Source organism: Mauremys reevesii, linkage group 1 (assembly GCF_016161935.1).
Source record: "Mauremys reevesii isolate NIE-2019 linkage group 1, ASM1616193v1, whole genome shotgun sequence".
In the NCBI taxonomy this organism is placed as follows: Eukaryota; Metazoa; Chordata; order Testudines; family Geoemydidae; genus Mauremys; species Mauremys reevesii.
This window is the reverse complement of record NC_052623.1, coordinates 217,734,936-217,746,704: the sequence shown is the minus strand read 5'-3', so window position 1 is coordinate 217,746,704 and position 11,769 is coordinate 217,734,936.

Here is an 11,769-nt window from a genome sequence, read left to right as displayed (position 1 = left end):
GGGTGGGAGTATTCCAGGGTTGTGTAGCTTCTTTTGATTTTTTTAACTCCTTCTTTGTTACTGTTACTCACCCGCCAATTTTGTGACATGTTGTCTTAAACATTTAGCAGCCATGGTTATAGTTTGCAATATTTTACATTTTAAAGCTACAGTCTCTGCCCTAGTCTTACAAATTTCATTCCATGTTTCTTCTCCATTATATTTTTTAAACTCTGTGGGGATTTGCAGGGGTTGGGGGGGTGGGGGTTAAGGGAGTTCTCTAGCTCATGATTTCCTGTCGTGTTAGATCACGATTCCTACAGTGGACAGCTTGCTTACTCACCAGATCAGCAGCTGGGATCACCAATGTTGTCAGACGCCACCGGTGTGGTGCTCTGCTCTATCCAATGTTGATAAGAGTCAGATGTGTGCGTGTGTTCCCTCTGTGTGCATCCTCGACTCTAGGCAGATAGCTGACACAGCAGATCCCAAGAGAACCCCCAAAGACCACAGACCCCAATAAGGTATGAAGGCACCTGGCCAGGTTTATTGTCAAATGAAACACAGTCTCTAGCTCCCCGGATCAGATGTCTACAGTTCTGCTAGTACATATGTGTTCCCTGAAAATGGACACAGTTCAGTCACTGGCGGGATACTCCACTCCCCCTAGGCCAGACAGAGATGTCAGCCCAGGGATGCATTCTTATACACTGGTACAAACAAGTCACACATCACTCTTGACATATTAAGGTGCAACCTCTCTATGTAGCAAGGTGCCGCCTCTCACCTTGTACATATTGGTTTGAACAAAACAACTCTATCCATCATATTACCCTTTTGCCCGTCTTTAGGATGGATCAGCTTGTTCCTTGTTATATGCGTGGGATGTGCAAGTATTGGAGTGTTCTGGTATCTCTAGTGTCCAGTACATTTTAGGTATGTCTCTTTTTGCAGCATCAGCCCTTTCCTTGCCAGCTTCTGTGAGCAGGCCCTGCCTCTGGCTCACAGCTTAACTTTGCTTTATGTTAGCAAAGTTTTCACCATTACTTTAATTCAGGCTTTAGGCCTCATACCAGGCCTCTGATAAGGGTTTATGTTTCAGGTCCTCATCTTTCTACAGCAACTAACCCTCCCTTCCCCCCCTCTGCCATTTCTCCTGGTTCAGCACTGCTCTTACTGAGGCAGCCTCAGTGCTTAATATGTGTGGGGGCTTGCCAGGACTGAGCCCCGGCACCTCTAGTCCTGGCAGTTCATAGCTCTGGCAACTCTGGGTTTGCCATGTCAGCAGGGGCGGCTCCAGGCCCCAGCATGCCAAGCGAGTGTTGGGGCGGCAAGTCGCGGGGGCGCTTTGCCCATCGCCGCGAAGGCGGCAGGCAGGTTGCCTTCTGCGGCTTGCCTGCGGAGGGTCTGCTGGTCCCGCGGCTTCGGACCTCCCACAGGCACACCTGCGGGAGGGCCATCACCGTGGCGGGACCAGCGGACCCTCTGCAGGCAAGCTGCTGAAGACAACCTGCCTGCCGTGCTTGGGGCGGCAAAATCTCTAGAGCCGCCCCTGCATGTCAGTCATGAAAGTAAAAAAATTGCTTGAGCCCCACCACCCAATTGCTTGATCTCTGGCACCTCTTTCATTGCAAATTAAGCACTGGGCAGTCTCAGCTCAGGCAAAATTATCAGCTTCCCAAAAAACAGCTACTTGGGAAAGGAAAAAGGCCTGATGTAAAATCTGGGGAAAGACTTGATATTTCTACTATAATAAACATGATGTGCTCATAAATGTCAGCTGCAGCCACCTCACGTGCTACTCACCCCAATCCCCCTGTCCTCTGGACATGCTGCTCTCTTCTTCCTTTTCCAGCCTGTCCCAGGCAACATCCGCACTATAGATGCAGAGAATCATAGACTATCAGGGTTAGAAGGGACCTCAGGAGGTCATCTAGTTCAACCCCCTGCTCAAAGCGGGACCAATCCCCAACTAAATCATCCCAGCCAGGACTTTGTCAAGCCGGGCCTTAAAAATCTCTAAGGAAGGAGATTCCTCCACCTCCCTAGGTAACTCATTCCAGTGCTTCACCACCCTCCTAGTGAAATAGTGTTTCCTAATATCCAACCTAGACCTCCCCCACTGCAAATTGAGACCATTACTCCTTGTTCTGTCATCAGGTACAAATGAGAACACTCTAGATCCATCCTCTAGATCTCAGGTAGTTGAAAGCAGCTATCAAATCCCCCCTCATTCTTCATGTCCTGCATCACCCATAGCCTGCCTCCTTCCCTCTCTCCCATTTCTTCTAATTTGCTCTCCTGCATTCCACAGTTGCCAATCTTTTCATTCTGGAGGCCACATGGGGCTTTGGTTATATGTATCCCTGTGTGGTTTTCTGAGTACACTATAATGAATCACTCTCTTAAATGTTTTTTCTGATGCACACCAGGGGATGGACACATACAGATCTAGAAACAGAGACACATGGCACATGGATCTGTTTTCACTTGCACAGGCTGTACACCTGTGGAACTGACCTCAGTAGGCTACTCCTGATTTACAGCAGAGACACAGAGTCCCATAAAGAGAGAAAATCAGAAACATGCAGACAGAAACTCACAACTGGAAATGCAAGTGGGTTGGATTCCAGGGTTTGCAGCCCCTCTCCTTGGGGAATGTATAAGCCCATCTCCTGCACTCCCCCTAAAGCCCAGACAGCATGGAGAAAACAGAACTGGTGCAAACTACTTCTGGGATGGGGAGACATCTCCTCCTCCCTGTGCTGATCATCTGGGTCCCAGGTTCCAGCTGAGTGATGCAAGGACTGGGGATGGGAAAAGTAGGTGCAGAGTCCCTTGTCCAGGAGACGCACTCATCTCTGAGACTGAGAAGAAGGGGAGGTCTGGAACTCATGTCTCATCTGCTTTGAAATCTTGGGAGACAATCATCAGAGAACAGGATAATTTGGGAACAAATTCATCTCTCCCTAGACTGTGAGACCTGTGGAGAGTGATTCCCAGACAGGACATGCTTAGCGCAGCTCCCACTAGTTTAGTGCATGGCAGACTCAACTCAACTCACAGACAGGACTCACTCAGGAGAGATCAAATGGTTTGCTGAGAGAAGTCAACTCTTTTCTTTTCCTTTCACATTTTATTTGCTTCTGACTTTGTGTTTCCTTCTTTTCTCACTTCCTAGAACTCTGCCTCTGGCCTCTCATTTTCCTCATGTTGTTTCCCATTTCCTTCCAGGTGTGAGCTCAGCCTTTGTGGAGCAGCCCCCTTTCCTCCCAGGGTACTCAGGAAACTACCCAACCCTGCAATGTACACTGAAACAATCCAACTGTGACAAGATATACTGGTATAGGCAATAGGGAGGCAGGGAGATGGAGGGGCTCTTCTATTCTTATGAAGACTGTTTGGTGAACTTCACAGCCAAGCCCATGGCAGCCCTGAAGAGGAACAAAAAATGGAACCTAAAACGGACAAACTTTTCACGATCTGACTCAGCTGTGTATTATTGCTCCTGCAGCACTGCACAGTGACACCGAGCCCCGAGACAGCTTGCAAAACCCCAGAGATAGAGCATGAGATTGAGACACTTTGATGACTTTCAGCATTTCACATCTCAGGCCCTTCCTACATTAAGGAAGTACACACTGGAGTAGCCACATTGAAGATACCAGAGTAAGAATCACCACTATAAGCCCTGATTTGCATCAGTGCAGCACTTTTATATTGGGGCTGTGTAGCAACACCGCAGCAAATTACTCTCATGCTGAGAAAGCCTAGGCCACAGGTTAGGCTCAGCAGCTGTGGTTATGGCAGAGTTTGGATTGTGGTTGGAAAGTTCATACAGAGTAACCTTCACTTAGCAAAGCAGAGCTTGGAATGCTGCTGTGATCAGAGAGCTCCCTCAGCCAGGTGTGCTCTCCCCTATCTCCCTCACCCTCTCATCAGCTCTGCTGGCCAGTCGCTAGAGGGAACCATGATCACATGCACTAACTAGAGTGTTACACTGACATGCCCCAGACTTCTTAGTATTCTCATCACTTGATGTATAATTTACTCAGAGCAGGGGTGGCCAACTTAAGCCTGAGAAGGAGTCAGAATTTACTAATGTACATTGCTCAGTAGACTGTAACCCTGGCCCGAGAGAGAAGGGCTACGTGGAGGGTCACAGTGAGCCACTGAGGCTAGCAAAAACCGCCTGGAAGTGCAGGATCCATGGGGGCAAGGTCAGAGCTCTGCCACAGCTTATATACCAGTGCTAGAAGTCTAAATAATAATATGGGTGAACTAGAGTGCCTCGTATAAAATGAGCATATTGATATAATAGTCATCACAGAAACTTGATGGAATGAGGATAATCAATGGGATACAGTAATACCAGGGTACATAGTATATCTGAAGGACAGAACAGGTCGTGCTGGTGGGGGAGTGGCATTATATGTGAAAGAAAGCATAGAATCAAATGAAGTAAAAATTGTAAATGAATCAAACTGTACCATAGAATCTCTATGGATAGAAATTCCATACTCTAATAATAAGAATATAACAGTAGGGATATATTACAGACCACCTGACCAGGATGGTGATAGTGCAGGGATCGGCAACCTTTGAGAAGCGGGGTGCCGAGTCTTCATTTATTCACTCTGATTTAAGGTTTCGCGTGCTGGTAATATATTTTAACGTTTTTAGAAGGTCTCTTTCTATAAGTCTATAATATATAACTAAAATATTGTATGTAAAGTAAACCAAGTTTTCAAAATGTTTAAGAAGCGTCATTTAAAATTAAATTAAAATGCTGATCTTACGCCGCCAGCCTGCTCAGCTCGCTGCCAGCCTGGGGTTCTGTTCACCTAGACCAGCAGCTGGCTGAGCAGGGCCTGCGGCCGGGACCCCAGACCTGGGTGGGGGGGTTTCAGGGGTCAGGGCAGAAGGCTGGGGAGGGGTTCGGGGCAGATGATGGGTGGGGGGGTTCAGGGATGAGGGCTGGAGGGTGTGGGGGGTGCAGGGCAGAAGGCTGGATGTGTGTTGGGGTGGGGGGTTTCAGGGCAGAGGGCTGGGGGTGTGGGGGCTGTAGGACAGAAAGCTGAGTGTGTGTGTGTGGGGGGGGTCAGGGCAGAGGGCTGGGGTGCTCGGCCCATAGGGGTGCTCCCAGCCCCCTGCCTGAGCAGCTCATGGCAGGGGGCTGGAAGGGATATGCCTGTTCCACCCCCTTCCCCAAGGCTCCATCCCTACCTCTCTCTGTTCCCTCTAGGGAACTGCCTGCTCGCTGCCGCTCTTCCCCCTTCGCCTCGTTAGGGCCAGCAGCTGATTGGCTCAGGGAAGGAGAGGGGGCGGGGCAGGAAAGCACCATGCTGGGGGAAGAAGCAGGGGAGAGGGCAGCTTGGTTGCCGCAGAAGCAAGCTTCTGCCTCCTGCCCCCGCAGGGGAGAGCGGTGGGTGGGGGGGCTGAGGGCCAGGACTGCGGCAGGCGGCTGCGTGCCGCTCAAAATCGTCTTGCGTTCCATGTTTGGGCACGCATGCCGCAGGTTGCCAACCCCTGTGATAGTGACTGTGAAATTCTTAGGGAGATTAGAGAGGCTATTAAAATTTAAAAAAACCCTCAATAATAATAATGCGGGATTTCAATTATCTCCATATTGACTGGGTACATGTCACCTCAGGATGGGATGCACAGATAAACTTTCTTGACACCTTAAATTACTGCTTCTTGGAGCAGCTGGTCCTGGAACCCACCAGAGGAGAGGCAGTTCTTGATTCAGTCCTAAGTGGAGCACAGGATCTGGTCCAAGAGGTGAATATAGCTGGACCGCTTTGTAATAGTGACCATACTATAACTAAATTTAATATCCCTGTGGCAGGAAAAACTCCACAGTGGTCCAACACTGTAGTATTCAGTTTCAGAAAGGGGAACTATGCAAAAATGTGGTTAGTTAAACAGAAATTAAAAGGTACAGTGCCAAAAGTGAAATCTCTGAAAGCTGCTTGGAAACTTTTTAAAGGCACCAAAATAGAGGCTCAACTTAAATGTGCACCCCAAATTAAAAAAAAAGTAAGAGAACCAAAAAAGAGCCACTGTGGCTAAACAATAACGTAAAAGAAGCAGTGAGAGGCAAAAAGGCATCCTTTAAAAAGTGGAAGTTAAATTCTAGTGAGGAAAATAGAAAGGAGCATAAACACTGGCACATGAAGTGTAAAAATACAAGTAAGGAAGGCCAAAAAAAGAATTTGAGGAACAGATAGCCAAAGACTCAAAAAGTAATAGCATTTTTTTTAAAGTACATCAGAAGCAGGAAGCCTGCTAGACAACCAGTGGGGCAGTGGATGATTGAGGTGCTAACAGAACACTCAAGGACGATAAAGCAATTGCAGAGAAACTAAAAAAATTCTTTGCATCGGTCTTCACAGCTGAGGATGTGAGGGACATTCCCAAACCTGAGCCATTCTTTTTAGGTGACAGATCTGAGGAACTGTCCCAGATTGAGGTATCATTAGAGGAGGTTTTGGAACAAAGTGATAAACTAAGCAGCAATAAGTCAGCAGGACCAGCTGATATTCACCCAAGAGTTCTGAAGGAACTCAAATTTGAAATTGCAGAACTGCTAACTGTAGTCTGTAAGCTATTATTTAAATCAGCTTCTGTGGATGACTGGAGGATAGCTAATGTGACACCAATTTTTAAAAAGGGCTCCGGAGGTGATCCTGGCAATTACAGGCCTGCACACCCTTGGGGGGAGGGATAGCTCAGTGGTTTGAGCATTGGCCTGCTAAACCCAGGGTTGTGAGTTCAATCCTTGAGGGAGCCACTTAGGGATCTGGGGCAAAAATTAGTCCTGCTAGTGAAGGCAGGGGGCTGGACTTGATTGATGACCTTTCCCTTTCCAGTTCTAGGAGATTTTTTTACACCTGACTTCAATACTGGGCAAACTGGTTGAAACTATAATAAAGAGCAATATTGCCAGATATGTAGATGAACATAATTTGTTGAGGAAGAGTCAACATGGTTTCAGTAAAGGGAAATCATGCCTCACCAATCTACTAGAATTATTTGAGGGGGTCAACAAGCATGTGGACCAAGGGGATCCAGTGGATATAGTGTACTTAGATTTTCAGAAAGCCTTTGACAAGGTACCTCATCAAAGGCTCTTTCACAAAGTAGGCTTCCACGGGATAAGAGGGAAGAAACTGTCATGGATTGCTAACTGGTTAAAAGATAGGAAACAAATGGTAGGTCAGTTTTCAGAATGGAGAGAGGTAAATAGTGTGTCCCCCAGGGGTCTGTTCTGGGACCAGTCCTATTCAACATTTTCATAAATGATCTGGAAAAAAAGGATAAACAGTGAGGTGACAAAATTTGCAGATGATACAAAATTACTAAAGATAGTTAAGACCCAGTCAGACTGCAAAGAGCTACAAAAGGATTTCTCAAAACTGGGTGACTGGGCAACCAAATGGCAGATGAAATTTAACGTTGATAAATGCAAAGTAATGCACATTGGAAAACATAATCCCAATTATACATATAAAATGATGGAGTCTAAAATAGCTGTTACCACTCAAGAAAGAGATCTTGGAGTCATTGTAGATAGTTCTCTGAAAATATCCACTCAATGTGCAGTGGCAGTCAAAAAAGTGAACAGAATGCTGGGAATAATTAAGAAAGGGATAGATAATAGGACTGAAAATATCATGTTGCCTCTATATAAATCCATGGTACGCCCACATCTTGAATACATGTGTGCAGATGTGGTCACCCCATCTCAGAAAAGATATGTTGGAATTGGAAAAGGTTCAGAAAAGAGCAACAAAAATGATTAGGGGTATGGAACGGCTTCTGTATGAGGAGAGATTAATAAAACTGGGATCTTTCAGCTTGGAAAAGAGATGGCTAAGGGGAGATATGATTGAGGTCTATAAAATCATGACTGATGTAGAGAAAGTAGATCAAGAAGTGTTGTTTACTACTTCTCATAACACAAGAACTAGAGGTCACCCAATAAAATTAATTGGCAGCAGGTTTAAAACAAATAAAAGGAAGTATTTCTTCACACAACGCACAGTCAACCTGTGGAGTTCCTTGCCAGAGGATGTTGTGAAGGCAAGAGCATAAAAGGGTTAAAAAAGGGCTAAATAAATTCATGGCGGGTAGGTCCATCAATGGCTATTAGCCAGGATGGACAGGAATGGTGTCCCTAGCCTCCGTTTGCCAGAAGCTGGGCATGAGTGACAGGGGATGGATCATTTGATGATTACCTGTTCTGTTCATTCCCTCTGGGGTACCTGGCATTGGCCACTATTGGAAGACAGGATACTAGGCTACATGGAGGTTTGGTATGAACCCATAAGGCCATTCTTATCATGGAATCATAGAATCATAGAATCTCAGGGTTGGAAGGGACCTCAGGAGGTCATCTAGTCCAATCCCCTCAAAACAGGAAGGAACAACTAAATCTTCCCAGCCCCAGCAGGGGCAAGCCCTGAAGCCTGAAAAAAAAAAGGAGGAGAGGAGATTCACCACTAGGTAACCCATTCCAGTGCTTCACTTCACCTCTCTCTGAGTGTTTTTTTTTAATATCCCCTAAACCCCCTCTCTCTCTTCTCCACAGACCATTACTCCTTGTTCTGTCATCAGGTACCACTGAGAACATTCTAGATCCATCCTCTTTGGAACCCCCTTTCAGGTAGTTGAAAGCAGTTATGTTCTTATGTCCCCCCCCCTCAGTATCTCTTCCTTATTTCTTTGTTCGGGGAGCAGGACAGTTATCCAGGGGGAGGAAGACTCCTGCTGCAAATGGCATAATGTGCTGGAGATGGGCCCCAACCGCTAGCCAAGACTCAAATCAGCACACGAGTAGCAAATACCCCCACCTTCCTGTGTCACCTGCCTCTATGAAAGACCCAAACTACATCACTGAATCTGAACACAATGGAAGATTAGGGAAGTTCCAATCCAAATGTAGATCCAAATTCTGCAGGGCTGGTCCCATTTCTAGGTTAAACCAAGATGGAAAAACTATTTCTCATTTCATGTTGCACGTCCAGAACAAATTATGTTCATCACAGCAGTTAGCTCTGGGAGTTAAGAACTGGGCCATGCAACATTTCACATCTCAGGCTCTGCTTACATTAAGGAAGTACATACTGGAGTAATCAAGTTAAATATATTACAGTAAGATGTATCACTGTAAGCCCTGTTTTGTATCAGCACAGCACTCTGTATTAGAGGTTTGCATCAGTGTCATTATATCAGTGTAGCAACACCTCTGCAAATTGCTCTCATGCAGATAGAGCCTAGGACACAGGTGTGTGAAGCAGCAGCTACTGTTGTGGTATGGTGTGGAATGAGGTTAGACAGTTCAGAGTCAACTTCATTTAGCAATGCAAGGCTTGGAATATTGCTGTGATCAGCTCCCTCACAGGCTCCCCACACAGGACACTAGCCAGGTGTGCTCTCTCCTATCTCCCTCACCCTCTCATCAGCTCTGCCAGCCAGTCGCTAGAGGGAGCCATGATCACATGCACTAACCAGTGTTACACTGACATGCCCCAGACTTCTTAGTATTCTCATCACTTGATGTATAATTTGCTCAGAGCAGGGGTGGCCAACTTAAGCCTGAGAAGGAGTCAGAATTTACTAATGTACATTGCCAAAGAGCCACAGTAATTCATCAGCAGCCCCCCATCAGCTCGCACTCCCCCAGCTCCCAGCCCCTTCCACCCCCGCCAGCCCCGCTGATCAGCACCTCCCCCTCACCTCCCGATTAGCTGTTTTGTGGCGTGCAGGAGGCTCTGGGGGAGAAGCGAGGAGTGAGGACACTGGTGAGTCAGGGTAGAGGGTGGGAAGGAGTGGAGTGGGGGCACCAGCTGTGGCAGAGCCAAGGGCTGAGCAGTGAACACCCTCCAGCACATTAGAAAGTTGGAGCCTTTAGCTCCAGCCCCGAAGTCGGTGCCTATACAAGGAGACACATATTAACTTCTGAAGAGCTGCATGTGGCCCCTGGAGCCACAGGTTGGCCACTCCTGGCTCAGAGCAATAACCTTGAACCAGCCAGGTTTTCATTTAGGGATTCTGGGAAACTGACTGGAATAGCTATTCCAGAATAGCTCCCCATGTGGATACTCTTATTCCAAATAGCTATTGCCCTTCAAATTCACACTCTACTTTATTCTGGAATCACTTCTGACAGGATATGGCTCTTTCTCTCTCCTGCCATCCTTTTTCTTTTCAAATGACTTTCTCTTAGTCCCTGTCCTTTCTTTCTTTCTTTCTTTCTTTCTTTCTTTCTTTCTTTCTTTCTTTGTATTCCCCAATCCAGTCACTAAGCTAATTCCTACTCCCCTGCAATGCTATCACGTTCTGGCCCTCCCTGACCTCCTGTCCTGGCTAAAGTGGTTGAGACAAGTGCTCTAGTGTGTTGTATAGTAAGATAAGGCTCTGAAACATAAGCCCTTATCAGAGGCCCAGTATGATACCTAAGGCCTGAACTAAAGTAATTGTGAAGACTTTGCTAACATAAAGCAAAGTTAAGCTGTGAGCCAGAGGGAGGTCCTGCTCACAGAAGCTTGCAAGGAAATGGCTAATGTTGCAAAAAGATACATACCTAAAAGGTACTGGACACTGGAGGTACCAGAACACTCTGTTACTTGCACATTCCACACAGATAACAAGGAACAGGCTGACCCATCCTAAAGACAGAGCAAAAGGGTAATATGATGGATGGGGTTCTTTTGTTCTAACCAACATGTACAAGGTCAGAGGTGTGTAGGGGGGGTTGCACCTCAATGTGTCAGGAATGATGTGTAACTTGTTTGCACCTGTGTATAAGAATACATTCCTGGGGTGGTCTCTCTGTCTAGCTTAGGGGACAGTGGAGAGTCCTGCCACTGACTGAGCTGTGTCCATTGTCAGGGAGCACTTATTCATAGTATGTCCTGTAGAGTCTGCTGGAAACTATTACTGTGCTTCATTTGACAATATACCTGGCTGGGTGCCTTCGTACCTTACTAGAGTCTGTGGTCTTTGGGGGTTCTGTCAGGGTCTGCTCAGCGATCTGCGCAGAGCCGGGATAGCACACAGAGGGAACACATGCACACAAACGACTGTTATCAACATTGAATAGAGCAGAACACCACACTAGTAGCGTCTGACAACAGGGGGATGGCAACAGTCTGTGGAGCTGCCTTCGCATCTCCATGGGTTTCTGGGTGTCCCCTCTCTTCTGATGGACAGTATGTATGACTTCATATACTAGAAGAGTCAGGCAGTGGAAGGGATGCTGGAAGTCCTTTTCATTCCCTAAGAGGTGCAGTCAACACATCACATATGACCCCAGATAGCTACACAATGAAGAGGAACACCACAAAGCCCTTCATTCTGGTGATTCCCAGCTGCACCCACATCACACAGCCCTGTGTTGCTGGCCTGAAGCCGATAAGGGCAATGAATGAGAGCTCCAGAGCGGTGCAGCAAAAGGAAATGGAGAGAAAGAGAGGGAGAGGTATATATATAGAGAGAGCAGCTCCCCATCCCAGTCCCTTGCAGGTGCCTTTTCCTCCTGCTGGGCATCACTGTGGGGGGAGAGGAACAGATTTGGTGGCCCCCTTCTTCTATGCCCTAACGAGACCACTGACCATCTAACAAATCTGCAATGTGACCAGAAGCAAATGAGGGTGGTGTCAGTGGAGAGGAAGTTCCATATAAGGAAGAGTGAGTGTGGATAACGAGCCTGCAAAAGCACCTTCATCAAGGGCATCAGGAGACCCTGACCCATCAGACTGTCAGTGTCACAGCCACCAGCTC